An 18,300-nucleotide genomic window follows, 5' to 3' on the forward strand; every position below is an offset into this window, starting at 1 on the left:
AGTTTTCTTTTTGTAGCTCCTTTGTTTCTCTAGTTACATTTATTCCTAGGTATTTCATTCTTTGGGTGACTATTGTAAATGGTATTGCTTTCCTAATGTCCTTTTCAGCACTGTCATTTTTGTTATAGAGGAATCCAACTGATTTTGTATGTTGATCTTATATCCTGCCACTTTACTGTATCTTCCAATGAGGTCTAGTAGCTTTTTTACTGAGTCTTTGGGATATTCTATGTATAGGGCCATATTGTCTGCATATAGAGAGTGTTTACTTCCTCTTTGCCAATTTGGATGCCTTTAATTTCCCTTTCTTTCTGTATAGCTCTGGCTAAGACTTCCAGCACAATATTGAAAATGACTGGTGACAAAGGGCATCCTTGTCTGGTTCCCATTCACAGAGGGAAGGTTTTCAGTTTCTCTCCTTTGAGAATGATGTAGGCTGTTTTGTATATAAGCTCTTAATTATGTTGAGGAATTTCCCATCAATTCCTATTTTGTTGAGTGTTTTTATTAGGAATGGATTTTGTCAAATGCTTTTTCTGCATCAATCGATGCAATCATGTGGTCCTTTTATTTTTTCTTATTTATATGGTGGATTACATTTATAGTATTTTTGATATTGAATCATCCTTGCATCCCTGATATGAATCCCACTTGATCATGATGTATTATCTTTTTGATGTGCTGCTGGATTCTTTTGGCTAGTAGTTGGTTGAGAATTTTTGCATCTATGTTCATGAAGGATACTGGTCTATAATTTTCTTTCTTAATGATGTCCTTCCCTAGTTCAACTGTTTCAAGAAGTATCATATGATCAAGAGCCACTGCTACTGGAGGAGGAAGTCCAAGATGCATTGAAGGAATTGGTAAAGAACAAGGCACCAGGAAATGATGGAATAAAAATTGAAATCTTTCAAGAAAGTGAGGCGGCACAGGAGGTGCTCACTCATCTCTGCCAAGAAATTTGGAAGACAGTTATCTGGCCGACTGATTGGAAGAGATTCTTATTGTGCCCATTCCAAAAAGAGGTGACCCAACAGAATGCAGAAATCATCGGACAATCTCTTTGATATTTCATGCGAGTAAAGTTTTGCTAAAGGTAATATAGAAACAGCTACAATCAAACATTGACAGACAATTTCCAGAGGTTCAAGCTAGATTCAGAAGAGGCTGTGGAACAAAGGACATCATTGCTGATGTCTGATGGATCTTGGCTGAAAGCAGAGAATATCAGAAAGATATTCTCTTTTCTGTGCTTTATTGACTATGCAGAGGCTTTCGATTGTGTGGATCATGAAAAACTATGGACAACATTGCGAAGTATGAGTGTTCCAGAACACTTAATTGTGCTCATGAGGAATCTGTACCTGGACCAAGAAGCAGTTGTTCGAACAGAACATGGGAACACTGAATGGTTTAAAATTAAAAAGGGTGTGCAACAAGGTTTCATTTTTCACCATACTTATTCAACCTGTATGCTGAGCAAATAATCCAAGAAGCTGGGTTATATGAAGAAAAATGTGGCATCTGATTTGGAGGAAGACTCATTAATAACTTGTGATATGCAGATGATACAACCTTGCTTGCTGAAAGTGAAAAGGACTTAAAACATTTACTGATGAAGATCAAAAAGGACATCCTCCAGTATGGATTACATCTCAATTTCAAGAAAACAAAAATCCTCACCACTAGACCAATAAACAACATTCTTATCAATGGAGAAAAGGTTGAAGTTGTCACAGACTTCATTCTTCTTGGATCAACTATCAACACTCATGGAAGCGGCAGTCAAGAAATCAAATGATGTATTGCATTAGGCAAATCTGCTACACGAGACCTTTTTAAAGTGTTGAAGAGCAAAGATGTCGGCTTGAGAACTACAATGCGCCTGACTCAAGCCATGGTATTTTCAATAACCTCTTATGCATGTGAAAGCTGGACAGTGAGTAAGGAAGACCGTAGAATAATTGATGCTTTTGAGTTATGGTGTTGGAGGAGAATAGTGAAAGTGCTATGGGCTGCCAAAAGAACCAATAGATCTGTTTTGGAAGAAGTGCAGCCAGAGTGCTCCTTGGAGGCCAAGATGGCCAAACTTCATCTCTCATATTTCAGACATATTGTAAAGAGGTACCAGTCACTAGAGAAGGATATCATGTTTGGTAAGGTAGATGATCAGAGAAAAAGAGGAGGACCCCCAATGAGATGGATTGGCCAAGTGGCAGCACCGATGGACTCAAGTGTGTCAACAGTTGTGAGGTTGGCCCAGGATTGGGCAGTGTTTCGTTCTGCTGTGCATAAGATTGTTATGGGTTTGTACCGACTCGATGGCACCTAACAACAACCACAACAACAACACATAGTTCTTCATTCCTTAAAAAAAACTTAATATAATTTATCCTATAATTTTTTTGGAGGGATAGATTGAATTCATTCCTTTTCCTATAGTGTTTTGAAATTACTTATCTGTATATTTACATTTGATCCATGATAACTGTGTTGCCTTTTCACAGGTCATCTAACTTCCACTCTCTTGGTACTTTTACCATATCAGTTGAATGAGATATTTATATACTCTTGGCACTGTAAAATCAGCACTGGACTTTGAACCACAAGGTTGGCAGTTCAAACCCACCAGCTGCCCCTTGTAAACCCTATGCAGGGTCACTATGAGTCAGAACTGACTCATGAGCACTTAACAACAACAACAGCTATGTACTCTGAAGTAGTGGTGTGGTGCTGTAGGACAAAGTACTGGACTACAAAGTTGGTTTGAACCACAAGTATGGTGGTTCAAACACATCAGCTGCTCCTTGGAAACCCTGTAAAGGCCTCTATGAGTTGAAACCTACTTGACGGCACTCAACAACTGTTTACTCTTATTAATGTTAAGACCAGAGTGTCCATGTGACACTGTAATACTGGACTGCAAGGTCGGTTTGAACCCACTTGACGGCACTTTACAGCTGATGTCTAATATGACAAAATTAACAACAGAGTGGAAGAATTAGGTTTAAAGGCACATTTTGCCTTTAGTAACATTACCACTGTTTTATATCACATTTTAAAAAAAGACCAGTTTCTAGAGTTATTGGCACGTAACTACTTGTAAAAATTTGAACCACATTATCCAATGGATTTAAACATACCAGTGATCATATAGCTGTCTCAGAATTAGGCACCATTGTATTATGTTGTACATAAGGTCAGTATGATTTGAAGCTGAATCCTCAGCAATGAAAAAACACACCAAAATGATGTCAAAAGAGACTCTGAAACTTGCTCTTGAAATTAGAGTAGCTAAATGGATGAGTCCTGGTGTGGCACTGTGGGTTAATGCTGTGGACTAAATGGTTGGTTTGATCCACAAGGTTGGTGGTTCAAACTCACCAGCTGCTCCTTGGAAACCCTATACAGGGTCACTGTGGGTCGGAACTGACTCAACAGCACTGAACAACAGCAACAGAATGCATGGAAGAAATGATGACATCAAAGTGCTGAAAAGAAAAATATAAAGGGTGGTTTGAAAAGGCAAATTATTACAGTGAAATGTGCAAAGTCCTGGAGCTAGAAAACTGAAAAGGAAGGACATTTTTTAGTATTCCTCAAGCTGAAAGAATTGACAAATTTACTGAAGTAATCCTTGACTTGCTATATTCAAGGATTCTTTAGGAAAAATATGAAACAATGCATGATACATCAAAAGAAGATGGAAATAATACACAGAGGCATTGTACCAAATTGAATTGTTCAATGTTTAACCATTTCAGAAGTTAGTATATGATCAAGAACCAATGGTATTAAAAGAGAAAGTCCAAGCTGCACTGAGATATTGATGAAATAGTAATTGAGATGTTACAATAAATGGAACAATGATGAAAGTGCCCACTGGTCTATGACAAAAAATGTGGAAGATAGCTATCTGGCCAACCCTCTGGAAAAGATCTATGTTAGTGCCCATTCCAAAGAAAGTTGATCAAATAGTGTGCACAAATTATGTAAAACTGTTATTAATATCACACGCAAGTAAAGTTTTACGAGAGATCATTCAAAATATTTGCAGGAGTACATAGACATGACTGCTGGAAATTCAAGCCCAATTCAAAAGAGGGTGGGAAATAAGTGATATCAATGCTGATATTAGACAGATCTTGGCTAAAGAAGATAATAGCAGAAAAATATTTAACTGCATTTTATTAACTATGCAAAGTCATTCAGCCGTGTGGATCACAACAAATTTTGGATAGCATTGAGAAGAATGGGATTCAGAACACTTAATTGTGTTCATGAGGAACCTGTACATAGACCAAGAGGCAGTTGTTCAGACAAAGGGATACTGTTTGGTTTAAAATCAAGAAAAACATGCATAAGGGTTGTTTTCTTTCACCATATTGTTCAATCTGTGTGCTGAGCAAATAATCCTAGAAGGTGGACTATATAAAGAAAAACACAACATCAGATTTGGAGGAAAACTTATTAAAACTGTGATATGCAGATAAAACAGCTTTAGTTGCTGTAAGTGAAGAGGACTTGAAGTATTTACTGAAGATCAAAGCCTACAGTCTTCACTCTGGATTGCACTTGGCTATAAAAAAAAAAAAAAAGGTCCTCACAACTGGGCCAATAAGCAAATCATGATAAATGGGTAAAAGATTGAAGTTGTAACGGATTCCCTTTTGCATGAATGAACAATCAATGCTCATAGAAGCAGCAGTCAAGAAATCTAATGCTGTATTGCATTGGGCAAATCTTTTAAGAGACCCCTTGAAAGATGTCACTTTGAGAACTAAAGTGTGCCTGACCCAACCAATGGTATTTGCATATGAAAGCTGTCAATGAATAAGTAAGATTGAAGAAGAATTGAGGTCTATGAATTATTGGTGTCAGTGAAGAATATTGCATGTGCCATGGAATGCTAGAAGAATGAACAAATATGTCCTGAAGGAAGTACAACAAGAATGCTCCTTGGAATCAAGGATGGCCAACTCATATTCTGTGACTATGTTATCCAGAAAGACCAGTCTCGAGAAGGACATCATGCTTGGTATCTTGGGCTAATAAAAGATCAGCAAAAAAGAAGGAAGACTGTCAATGAGATGAATGACGTAGTAGTTGTAAGAATTGGCTCAAACATAGCAACGATTATGAGGGTGTCACAGCACCAGGCATTATTTCATTCTGTTAGACATAGGATTGCTAGGAGTTTAGAACCAATCCAGTGATAGTAGCAACTGATAATAACAATTGCCATAGAGAATTGTAAGGGTCAAATTAATTTCACATAAGTGAATATCTTTTGAAAGAAATATTCTGATAGCACAAGCTATATGGCTGGAATAAGGTTTTGAATTTTATGGGACCTGTTACATTGCTTTCTCTATTTCACTGACTAACAGGGTGAACAATTGTTCTAATTTTCCTCCCCTCAAAGCTTTCCGAACGTTTCCTTTAAAGAGGCAGCACTTTCTTTTTTTCTGACTCTCATGAGGCCAATCAGTGTGATGGAGTAATTTATATTGACCAGAGAGCAAAGATGGAGAGAGAACATACACCTGGGATAGAGGAATCACAGTAGTTAAATAGTGAAGCCATGGAAATCACAATGAATTCAGCCTCAGTGTCACTTTCAGATGCTGCATTATTTGGAGACTCAGCATGAAAGCCAGGGGTCACTTCTCCCTGTGAACCAAAACCGCTGAGTTTTGCACAGTTCCAACTTGAAATGCTGAGGCAGTAAATGTCATTAAAAATGCTTTTGTGAAAATCAATGCCATCTTATTTTGAAAATGAATATTTATTTTGTGGAATGGAATAGAGGAATTTAATAAGACATGAAAGAGGTTTATTGCCTAATATGTTTTTTAAAGTGCACTGTAGGAGAATGTACGGCATGATGGAGCCAACAGAAATGTGATTACTGAAGGTCCTTTCTTACTATATTTAAGTCTTTTTGTTAAATATGGATTGTGGTATGGTATGATATAATAAAAGTAAAATTGAATCCAATGGAGACTGGTTACCACAGGCCTTAAATCTTTTCCAGAGTCAGCCATTTGAAATTATGCAGAACCAATGACAATGGAAGTAGTCCCAATTTGAAGGAATATAATATTATTTGGTCTTTTGGGCTAATACACTCTAGGAGTAAGAACTGAGGAGTTAGAGTTAGTAGGCATGCATTTAAGTATGAATAATTTCCTCTGAAGAAATCATGTCACCAAGCTCAGAAGCTGAGTATGTCTGAACTATTGCTGTTCTTTTTTTTTTGTTAAGTGTCATTGACTTGGTTCCGAATCATAGCTACCGTTTATAGGTTTCCGAGGAGCAACTAGTGGGTTTAAACTGCTAACCTTGTGGTTCACAGTCCAGTGTTTCTGTACAGTGCCACATAATTTAGGATTGTCTTTGGCTTTGTGAAACAGAATAGCCAAATAATAAAAGCATGAAAAATATGTATTTATTTTCTTGTGTATTAGAAAGAAGAATAAAAATAGGCTGGTGAACTGCCTCAAAAATGTGATGAAGGGACAATAATTTTTCTGTATTCCAGTTTTCCATCCTTAGTATTTCGTTCCTAACCGGTGTAGGCAAAGATGACTTCTGTATCTCAAAGTATCATACCCTGTGTTCAGGAAGGAAGATGGGGAAGGAGAAGGGAGACAAAATAGTTTCTCCTCTTGGGGTTGTATACCTTCATATGAAATGGGATGTTCTTCCCAGTTTAGGTATCATTAGCTAGGACTTATATTATTAATTCCAAGGAAAGGAGAATCTTAAGACCTGCTTTAGATAAGTCCTAACTTCAGTAAGCTTTCTTGTATGGAAGAGATTTTCAACTAAATAAATCGGATTTCTACTAACAGGAAGAACTTGAGGCAGAGGAATGGTTGGGGATAAGCATGGTCCATTATCACATGAACTTATAACATGAACCATACCTATTAGGACACTCGGTGTGGCACTATAGGATAGGCACTGAACTTGTTACCACTATGCTAACAGAGCTCCTTTGGTACAGTGGAGGGTCAGCAGAAAAAAGGAATACCCTTATTAAATTGGATTGGCATAGTGGCAGTAGCAATGAGCTCAGCTGTAATGACAGGAGGATGATGCAGTACCGGGACAGGTATGCCTTAGAGGTAATCAGAGTGTAGTAGCTCTTCAGGATAAGCACAGGCACTACAAACCTACTAGCCGCTCCTCAGACATGTCATACAGTGTTACTGTTAGTCAAAACCGACTTGACAACACTTAAAACAACAGAAACAACATATCTGTTAGTTTGCCTGAGACAGTCCCACTTGACCCAGTTTTATTGCTTTCATTGTGTCCCCTGGGGCAAGGTCTTTGAATGGAGGAGAGGTAGCTATAAGAGACTAGCACAGACTTACCATACTGTTTAAGGAATCAGCTTGGAAAACACACTGTTAACATTGACTAATAGTCTATTGATCAAAGTCAGCTGTATTGCAAATGTTAGGTACTTTTGAGTTGGTTCCAACTTACAATGACCATATGAAACATTGCCCAGTCTTGTACCGCCCTCACAATCGTTGCTATGATTGAGGTCATTACTACAACTACTGTGTCAACTAGCTCATCGAGGGTCTTCCTCTTTATTGTGGACCTTCTGTTTTTCAAAGCACCATATCCTTTTTCAGGATTGGTCCAAAGTATGTGAAACAAAGTCTTACCATCCTCACTTCTAAGAAGCATTCTGACTATACCTCTTCCAAGACAGATTTGTTTGTTCTTCCATGGTGTTTTCATTATTCCTTGCCAGCACTATAATTCAAAGGTTTCAGTTCTTCTTCAGTCTTCTTATTCATTGCCCTGCTTTTATATGCATACTATTGAAAATAGTATGGTTTGGGTGAGGTGCATCTTGGTTTGCAAAGCCAAAGTTTATGGGGCAAGGACAGGTACTCCACATTTAGTGGGACAATCTATAAAATCATGCAGCGCAGAGATATAAAGTCCTGGTGTGATGCTGTGGGATTAAGTACTGGACCATAAGTTCGGTTTGAACTTCAAGGTTGCTGTTTCAAGCTCACTAGCCATTCCTTGGTAAGTCTATTTGGGGTCACTATGAGTCAGAATTGACTTGATGGCACTCAACAACAGCAACAACATAACTGGGGGGAGTTGCAGATGCAGAGTATGGATCATTTTCCCTTTGATATAAGCCTGAAAGCAAATGTGGGTTCTTAGGTGGTTGGTGAATACCTTACTATGGAAATTAACTATTTAAATTCAGTGACAGAGATTGGGAATATGGGTGGGTGGTACATTACCCAAATATGATATGAGTAAATAAAGTTTGTTTTTTCTAAATGATTGGATGTCTACACAGCACTTCTATGAGCTGCATCTGATTATTGCACATTCTTGCACTCCAGGTAAAGTTGGATTCTATTTCAAACATAAAATCTATCCTGATCAATTAATTTATAAATGAAAGACTGAACTATATGCATGAAAAAAATGATTTGTAACTGGATTGTTGGTTTTGCTAAATTGTTTACCTTATTCTTGTATTTTTAGAATAATCATTTTGGGCTATAAAAAACCTTTGGAAAGAGAGGATCTTTGTGAACTGAACGAAAGTGATTCCTCCTACAATGTCTGCCCCATTTTTGAAAAACAATGGAGGAAGGAAGTTTTAAGAAACCAAGAGAGGCAAAGAATAGAGGTAATTAGTTACTTCCTAATGCCAGATAAAGCTTTTCCAGTATGAGATGTTCTTAATACAGGTGTGGTGGTGGTGTGCGGTAGATTTGGTTCTGACTTATAGCAACCGTGAATAGGGTTTTAGAGGCTGTAAATTATGGAAGCAGAAAGTTTCATCTTGCTCCCACGGAGGGCCTGGTAGTTTCGAACTACTGACCTTTAGGTTAACAGCCTGACTTGTAACTTACAATGCTAACAGAGCTCCTTTGGTTCAGTGTAGTGTTGACAAAAAAGAGGAAGATTCCTGATAAAATGGATTGGCATAGTGGCAGTAGCAATGAGCTCAACTATAACAACAGTTGTGAGGATGGCGCAGTACTGGGAAGGTATACCTTAGAGACAATCAGAGTGTAGTAGCTCTGCAGGATAAGCACAGGTCTGCAAACCACAAGTTTAGCTGGTTGAGTCCACCAGTTACTCCTCAGGAGAAATACAAGGCTTTCTGTTCTTGCAAAGATCTAAAGCCAAAATGGGACAGAGGTAAATAGTGATGCATGCCCAACCTTGGAACAACAGGGCTATGTGATACAGAGATTGAGGCATAGTCTGAATGGGTAAAAGAGGGGAAATAAAGTTAAAATGCTTGACTGTCTTATGGATATTGGTTTCCTTTGCCTACTATTGTAAAATAGGTACTTGTATGAGATAGAAAGGAATATCAGGAAGCTTGATTACAGAAAGCTTGTAAGGTCATCAGCCTATAACTGACTGGAATACCTAAAAGAGACTCCAGAACTTGTCCAGTGAAATCAGCTTTGTGTGGAGCCTTTGTAGTGTATAGGACCTTAGGTGGGATCCTGAGCCCCATCATGAACCTTCTGAGGTGGGACATTCCTACTTGAAAGAACGTGCAGACCAGCCCAGAGCAGCTAGAGGAATAGAAGATATTTTCTGAAAGAAAGCCGGAAAAAACAAAAATGACGATCTGTTTGGCTAGTACAAAAACAATCAAGTTGTTTGCCAGGAAGCCATTAAGGCAAGCAATCAAGTCCCTTCAGGAAAAAAAAAAACCCTCGAAGACTGAAACGCAAAGGGGACACTTGAGTAGGCATGTAAACTCGCTGGTGATCGTGGTGTCTATATGTGAGTGGAAGTGGGAGAAAGTTAGTAATGAAGATAAGGGCTGAGTTCGATCACATTCCATGGACTCTTGTCAACCTCAAGATGAGTTGAGAGAAGAGGAAAGACTTGTTGGTCTGAAACATAGACTTGGGAACTCCTGGGCCCATGGACATTGACTTAGCCACAGAGGGCTAGAGCTGAGAATGAAGCTTCCAGCTGATGTAAAGTAGTGGGAGACACACAGGAACACCCAAACTTGCAGATTTGACCCATTTGACCTAGCTTCAACAGTTTGATGACCAGAGCTCAACTAGAGGAAGGTAAGGAAATTTGATAAAGGAAGTAAGTGTAAATTGCTACAATTTGATGAACTGGACCTATACTTATGAACGTAGTAGCTCAAAATACCAACCGAGAAGGAAGGAGTCTTCACATCAAAGAACAAACCTATACTCTCTGTATACAGGGTTAATAGGGATAGGCAACTTAGACATTGCCTACCTAAAATGGTGGCAGGAGTGGGGGTGAGGGTGCTATAAAGACACTAAGTGGCTGGCTTACAAATTTTCAAGAGGGAGTTTAGTTTCAGAGTGTAAGGGGAAAGGTAGAATCCCCACTGAATAGTTTTCTTCTTGTCTAGATGGGTCTGGTGAAAGGATATGGGGATTGGATTGTTTTGATTCAATAGTGAGTAATCGTTATTGTGACTAATTGAAATTGTCACAACAGTAAAGGTAGAAGTTTTGTAACATAAAGAGGGGAGTAGTGAATGTTACATTTCAGGCACAGAGAACCCTAGGACCATCAAGGGAGAAGAGCATGAACACAATGTGGGACCCTATCCAGAGAAGCAGCGACACCAGAGATGGAGGCAGAGATGAGGATATGGACAGATAGAGTAGCTGAGGACTCTAGACTCATGGAAAGAGAAAGGCTGCCTGCTGGTGGCCAGGAGGCACTTGCAGAATGTGCCCTTTGGTTGTTTAAATGATTATATATTTCTGAGTGTTTTTATTTACATAAAAAAAAAAAAAACATGGAATAGAAGAACAGAAGCAATTACTATTAAATGATGATGTATGGAGGGGATTGTAATCATTGCAATGAAACAAAATATGCTAGGATGAGTACAAAACTAATGTTCACAATTTACCAAAAAAAAGTTAAAAAAATAAATCTAAAACTGTGGAAACCCTATGCAGTGTTGCTATGAGTCAGAAATGACTTAACAACAGTTAACAGTAACAACTGTGAAGATATTAGCGTTTTAGTTCTGAACACCATGATAAAGCTAAGATCACAATAAAGAAAGTCACACTGTTTTTTTGTTTGTTTGTTTCACAATGAATTTAAAAGTTATATTTATTCTGTACTGTAGTCTATTAAGTGTTCAATACCATTATGAAATGGTATGAGATATTGTGGGAATTACCAGAATGTGACACAGAGGCACCAAGTGATCACATGCTGTTTGAAAAATGGTCCTGATATATTTGCTTGATAAAATTGTTTTTTTTTTTAACAAATTGAAGGTTGCAACAAACCTTCAATTTGTAAAAAACACAGTATCTAAAAAGTGCAATAAAATTAAACACAATAAGCAAGGTCTTCCTTTATTGTAGCTAATTTCTGCAACTAATATCCAGCTTCCCTTTAATGTTGTATATTGCATCTATGTCTACCTGTCTATCTATTCAATCATCTATCTATCTGTCTGTCTATCTAGAGTCCAGGTGTGGCACTGCAAAATAATGTGCTGGACCGCAAGGTCAGTTCGAATCACAAGGTCGGCGGTTCAAACTCACCAGCCATTCCTTGAAAACACTATACAGGGTCACTATGAGTTTGGACCGACTCAATGACACTTAACAACAACATCTTTCTGTCTACCTACCTACCATTTAGGAGTCCTGGTCTGGCACTGTAGGATAAGCACTGACTGTTAGCCACAAGGTCAGCAGTTCAAACCACCAGTGAATCCTTTCGAAACCCTATTCAGGGTCACTATAAGTCAAACCAACCTTATGGCACTTAACAACAATTTAGCCTACCATTTAGACATTCCAAAAGAAAAATATAATTTCAAAATATAAACTGAATTTTTTTTTAGAGTAATGAAACTATTTCAAGTAACAAAAATGATAAAAATACAACTGTGTCTCTTGCTCTATTTATGCCGTGTGGTATGAATAATACTAAGTAGCCTGGAGCTATCCCATGCTAGTGATGTGGCTCATACCTTCAAGTTTAACAATGGATTCCTTTCTAGTTACCTTACATTAAGAGTTTATGATGAATTTTATGTTTTGTTTATGTATAAGTTCTTTCTGTTTTACTCATTGTAGTTCTGCCCACATTTCTCATAGTTTTAATTTTCTTTATCATTCAGACCTCTTCGTGTAAGGAAGCACATACCAGGAAGCCTTCATTACTTTTGGCATTATGGAGTACCTTTAAAGTTGTCCTGATTCAAGTTGCTTTATTCAAAGTATTTGCTGATATTTTGTCCTTCACTAGTCCACTCCTAATGAAGTAAGCTGAAGTCTTTTGTGTTTTTTGTTTTCCTCTCTATGGGTAAATGATAAGCAAATGATCCACTAATCAATAGTTCTACTTAAAAAGAATATACAATTTTTATTTAAGTTTGAGTATTCTATTAGATTTGCTTATGATGCAGATATAAATGATAATAAATACAGTCAATAATTATTGTTACTATCTATGAACTAAGCACTATTTTAAAATCTTTACATTGAGTATTGTGTTTAATCTTTACAACAATTTTATAAAGTAAGAAGTATTATTATGTCTATTATTACAATGTAGAAACAGAGATGGAAAGATGAAGTAATTTCAGTAATGAATGAATTAAGTGTGGACCACACTAAGAGTCTGGAGTCCTGGTCTAGTGCTATAGGATAAGCACTAAACTACTAACTGCAGGGTTGGCAGTTCAAACCCACTGGCCACTCTTCGGAAACTGTATACAGGGTTGCTATGAGTCGGAACCTACACGAAGGCACATGATAACAACATACTAAGAGATAATAAGTACAAAGGGGATACAAAAGAAAACAAGGGTAAGAAGGATAGGAAATGCTTGTGAGGGGAATTGGGGAACAGCTATTTTTATAAAGTGTTTAAGTACAACATGGGTGGGAAGGTGACATTTGAGCAAAGTTCTGAAGGAAGTTAGAGAAGAAATCACAATGATATCTTGCAATTATAGAGGGCCAGAAACACAAAGACTTCTCAAAAATTCAGAATTGTGTTTGGTGTTTTTGAGGACCTATATGGTGAGCCAACCCTATAGAGTTCCAGTTTATACATGCATGCATGGGCTTTGGACAAACAAATATGTTTAAACATGTCTTTGCCATCAATGGATGACAGCAAACATGGCCTCTCTGTATGAGGAATACACTTACCTTAGTCCAATTAGGATTTGTTTGAAAAATAAGAATACTGGTTGTGCTGTGGGAAAAAAATAAATGAAATTATTTGAGATGAGGGCTAATAATAAATTTTTAGCAAAACTCAAGAAGACAGCTCCCCAAATCTTCCAAGCTTTGCAACAAGTTTATGAAAATGCTGCTCCACATAAAATGCTAGTTTTTAAGTGAATTAATTATTTTAAGGAAAGTTGGAAGACCTCAAAGATTCAAAGCAGAGGTCAGCTCAGAAGGTTATGACAAGTATTATTTTTGGGATTCCAAAGGTATAGAATAACTTGGCATCAGGATTAGCGGAAGACTCATTAACCACCTGTGATATGCAGATGACACAACTTTGCTTTATGAAAGCCAAGAGGACTTAAAATACTACTGATAAAGATCAAAACTGCAGCCTTTAGTATGGATCCTACCTTAGTGTAAAGAAAACAAAAATCCCCAAAACTGGACCCATAAGTAATATCATGATAAACAGAGAAAAAATTATAGTTGTCAAAGACTTCATTATGCCTGAATCCACAATAAAAGCTCATGGAAACAACAATAAAAAAATTATAAGTTGCATTACATTAGGTAAATCTGCTGCACAAGAATTCTTTGAATTGTTAAAGAGAAGAAGTGTCAGTTTGAGGACTAAGGTGCGCCTGACTCAAGCCATGCTATTTGCAGTCACCTCTTAAGTTTGTGAAAGTTGGACTGTGAATAAGGAAGACCATGGAAGAATTAGTGTATTTGAGCTATGGTGTTGGAGAAGAATGTTAAAAGGAGCATGAACTGCCAGAAAAACAAACAAATCTGTTTTAGTAGTACAGCTAGAATATTCCTTAGAAGCCAGGGTGGTGAATGAGACTTCATCTCTCATAGTTTGGATATGTTATCAGGTTATCAGGAGGGACCAATTCTTAGAGAGTGGCATCATGTTTGGAAAAGTGGAGTACCAGTGAAAAAGAGGAAGGCAGTCAATGAGATGTGCTGAGACAGTGACAGCGACAGTGGACTCAAATGTTAACAGTTGTGAGGATGGTGCAGAACTAGGCAGTGTTTCATTGTGTTGTGTGCACAGGGTCACTTTGAATCAGAACCAACTTGATAGCACAGCACCTAACAACAGTTACAACATCCTTGCAGTTAGCAGTCCAGTGCTTATCCTACAGACCTACACCAGAACCCCTTCAGAAAAATGAAGAGATGAAAAAGGTCTTGACAGCCTTCTAAAATATTATGAGGACATTGACTTTGATTTGGGGTGTGAAGGGAAGTCTCAGAAACATTTTGAACAGAGAATTAAATGATTAGACTTGATAAGCATCACTCTTGATACTGTGTGGAGACTAAAGGTGATTAAGAGTGAAAGAAGGAAGACCAGTTAGAAGACTAATGTGATAATGTTCGCAAAAGTAAGTGGTGACTTCCACTATGGATAGTGATTAAGGTCACAAGAAGTAGTTAGCTTGTGGCTCTATTTTAAAGGCAAAGTTAACAGAGTATGTGGATGGGTTGTATTCAGGTTGATAAAGGAAGAGAAAAATCAAGGGTGCCTTCAAGGTTTTTCCCTTCAGTAAAAGGAATTGATGGAAACTAGTCTGATTTAAAAGGTTACCATTTACTAAGATGTAGAAGGCCTAGAAAAAAGTAGAATAGAATTTAGGGTTTGCTTTTGAACTTCCTAAATTTTGAAGTACTTGTTGTGTGGAAACCTTAGTAGCATAATGGGTTATGCATTGGGCTGGTAAGCACAAGCTTAGAAGTGCAAACCCACCAGATGCTTTGTGGATGAAAGACAAGGCTGTCTGTTCCTGTTTGGGAAACCCTATGGATCAGTTCTACTCTATCCTGTAAGGTTTCAATCAGGCATAATCCACTTGATGACATTGGGTGAGTGACTTTATTAGCCATTGTGTAGGAAAGAGTTGCATTGGCAGGCTTGAGTACTATCCAGTGTAAGGCCTGCTTCCTGGATTGATGCTTGGGTGGTGTCCAGATTTCACTGTAAAGACTGTTGCTAAACTGCATTATTCTGGTTATCTATTACAGCAAAATAAACCACCTCAAAATTTAATGGCATAAAACAACAATCTTATAATGGTTATGATTTTCTGGACTTTAGGCAGGACACAGAGAATGTTATTTTTATACCTTACAATGAATGACTCATGCTTGAGATGGTGGCTTGAGCAGTGGAGATGTGTACAACAATTCAAATGGTGCTATATAGAGGCATTGGTTGTGGCTCTCAGCTGGGTTTTGTTGGTTTTTTTCCATGTGTGCTGAGGTTGGAATGTCCAAGATATAATGTTATTAATAGCAGAAGTCAGAAACTCTTCATTGTAGTCAGTGCTTATGTTTCATGCATAAGCAAAAACTAAGGTGGCTATGGTCATAACCATCTTCATTGGTTATTATCCTCAATGTACTTCAGCACTGACCTTGATCATCAAGACCACACCATCATCAAACTTAAGAGAAAATAAGGGAAGGATGTGGAAAGTGATGAGCTATATATAAAAGTAAAAAGTAGCTATAATTTGAACCTTTAAAAACACTGTGTACCATACTGAGAGATCTATTAAATTCTGATTGTTATATTTACTGATATTTAACAAAATGAATGATTTTGAAAAAAACAAACTATTTTTTTAATTTCTCTGGTTTCAACTTTGCTGATAAAGTTAGACAGAACAAAGTAAATGATTTGATAATATTGCTACATGAAAGTTAGAAAATAACATTTCACCTGCAAATGTGTGAATAGGACTATTATTATCCAATGTTTATGTGAAGAAAAGGAATATGTGCAACATTTTGACATCACTTAACTCTCATAAGCACTCAAATGCTTCAGATGTTTAATATTTCTTCCCCTTTCTCATTTTTTATATGACAATCAGGCAAATGATCATTTTCTGTGAACACCACTCTGATTTTGGCTGGAGTGGCTATGGTTATGCACTGGCACTTTTTGTTGTAGTCTTTTTACAAACTCTGATCCTTCAGCAATATCAACGTTTTAACTTGCTCACCTCAGCAAAAATTAAGACTGCTGTAATTGGATTGATCTACAAAAAGGTAACAGAACTAAAGAATTCCCCTTTTCTATATATATGTTTTTTCCTTTGATGCCTTAAAAGTAAGGGGACTAGAAAAATAGGAGGGTATAGTGAAATACTCTTAGGGTACTTCTGCTTTTATATTTCAAGGAACTTTGGCTCACCAGTGTTGGTTGTCACCTGAGAAATTATTTTTCTGTGGAGCTCACACTCTGTGGTTCCTAATACTTATAGTTGACCCTAATCCCTAAAAGTAAGTGGTGATGTCTACCTCCCATTATCACTTAACTCCTCCACAGGATGCAAATGAAATTGTTTTTATGAAATATCTGCGCTTATGCATCAATATGTTATCATCTTTTACAGTCATTTTCTTTTTGTAGACTACTTTGGTAGCGTAGTGGTTACGAATTTGACTGCTAACTGCAAGGTCAGCAGTTCAAAACTACCAGCTGTTCCACAGAAGAAAGATGAGGCTTTCTGCTCCTTAAAAATTTATAGCCTTGGAAACCCTGTACAGGGTCGCTATGAGTCGGAACCGACTCCACAGCACATAACCACCACCACCACAACTACCACCTTTATTGTACATTTCTGCCCATTCTACTTCATTGTTTCATGTAACAAAACCATTTTTCTTTATTCCTATATTGTTTGCTTCTCTTTCATTCTGAGTTCTAATCCTAACCCTGGCTGTTTCTTATATGTGGGATAACCAAAAAGCTTAATTTACATTTTCTGGTTTTAAAAATTCAAATTTTAACTCTGATTTTTTTTGTTTCTATTTTTAAAATTTATATTATAAATAAAACAACCTTTTATTGATATTACATTTAGAAACCAAGGGCTTTTCTCCCTCCTGTAGTTATCAATTAGTTAGTCAATAAGCATTCATTTTTAAACTTCTTTCTCTGTGCTCCCATATAAATTATGCACTTGTTAAAATTTGGACTAGAAACTTATTTACCTCTTACATCATCACCATCACCTAAAATTGGGCCATTTACTTATTTGTGTGAAAATTGGATGACTGAGTAAATGAATAAATCAAGAAATTGAGAGGAATAATAAACATTCATAATGAATGTGTAGAACTGAAACACAAACTCTACAAGAAATCAGATGGGCAAGAAAAGGCTGTATGCAGTCAAGAAAGCGTTTGCAAAATAAAGGAAGCTTGGAACTAATTTTTGATAGAGCAGTAAAATTTATATATATATAAATGATTAGTATACTTTTGACTGAAATTGGGCAAGAAGCATACTAGGCCATTTTGTCATTGACCTGTCTTATCTAGTGCTGATATAACAGAAATACCATAAGTGGGTGACTTTAACAAACAGAAATTATTTCCTAATAGTTTGTTGTTGTTAAGTGCCGCCAAGTCAGTTCCAACCCCTAACGATCCTGTATAGGATTTCCAAGGAGCAACTGGTGAGCTTGAACCACCAACCTTGCAGTTCAGACAGCTTTGCAGTCTGGTCCACAGGACCACACCAGGACTCTCATAGTTTAGGTGTTTAGAAATCTGAATTAAGGACTCTGGCTCTAGGTCAAGGCCTTTCTCTCTCTCTCTTTCTCTGTCCATTTTGGGGGTAAGTTTTTTTTTTGGCTTTTTTTCTGTCTGTTTCTTGGTTCTTTAGCACGGTATTTATCTCCCCAACATATGATTACTTTGTTGTTGTTACTGGGTCGCTATGAGTCGAGTTGAATCCTACTCATAGCAACTCTGTAGAGAGTTTCCAAGCAGTGCCTCATGAGTTTAAACTGCCGCCCTTGTGTGTTGAAACCAACCTTACGTTTGAGTGCTTGTCTTAGCTCCACACCAAGACTCCTATGTTGGCTTAATCTACTCTTATTATCTCAAGAAACTGATTTAAAACACACCCTATGATAATATTATGAATAAAAATACGAATCTGGGAAAATTGGAAGTTGTCAAAAAATGAAATGGAACGCATAAACATGGATATCTTAGGCATTAGTGAGATGAAATGGACTGGCATTGGCCATTT

The 18,300-nt window shown here is 37.3% G+C and overlaps 1 pseudogene; it reads left to right on the forward strand.

Annotated features, from left to right (window-relative positions):
* The window catches only part of LOC102840333, a 134,898-nt pseudogene that overhangs the window by 10,962 nt on the left and 105,636 nt on the right, over positions 1–18,300 (forward strand).

This window comes from Chrysochloris asiatica, unplaced genomic scaffold, assembly GCF_000296735.1.
Source record: "Chrysochloris asiatica unplaced genomic scaffold, ChrAsi1.0 scaffold00091, whole genome shotgun sequence".
NCBI lineage: Eukaryota > Metazoa > Chordata > Mammalia > Afrosoricida > Chrysochloridae > Chrysochloris > Chrysochloris asiatica.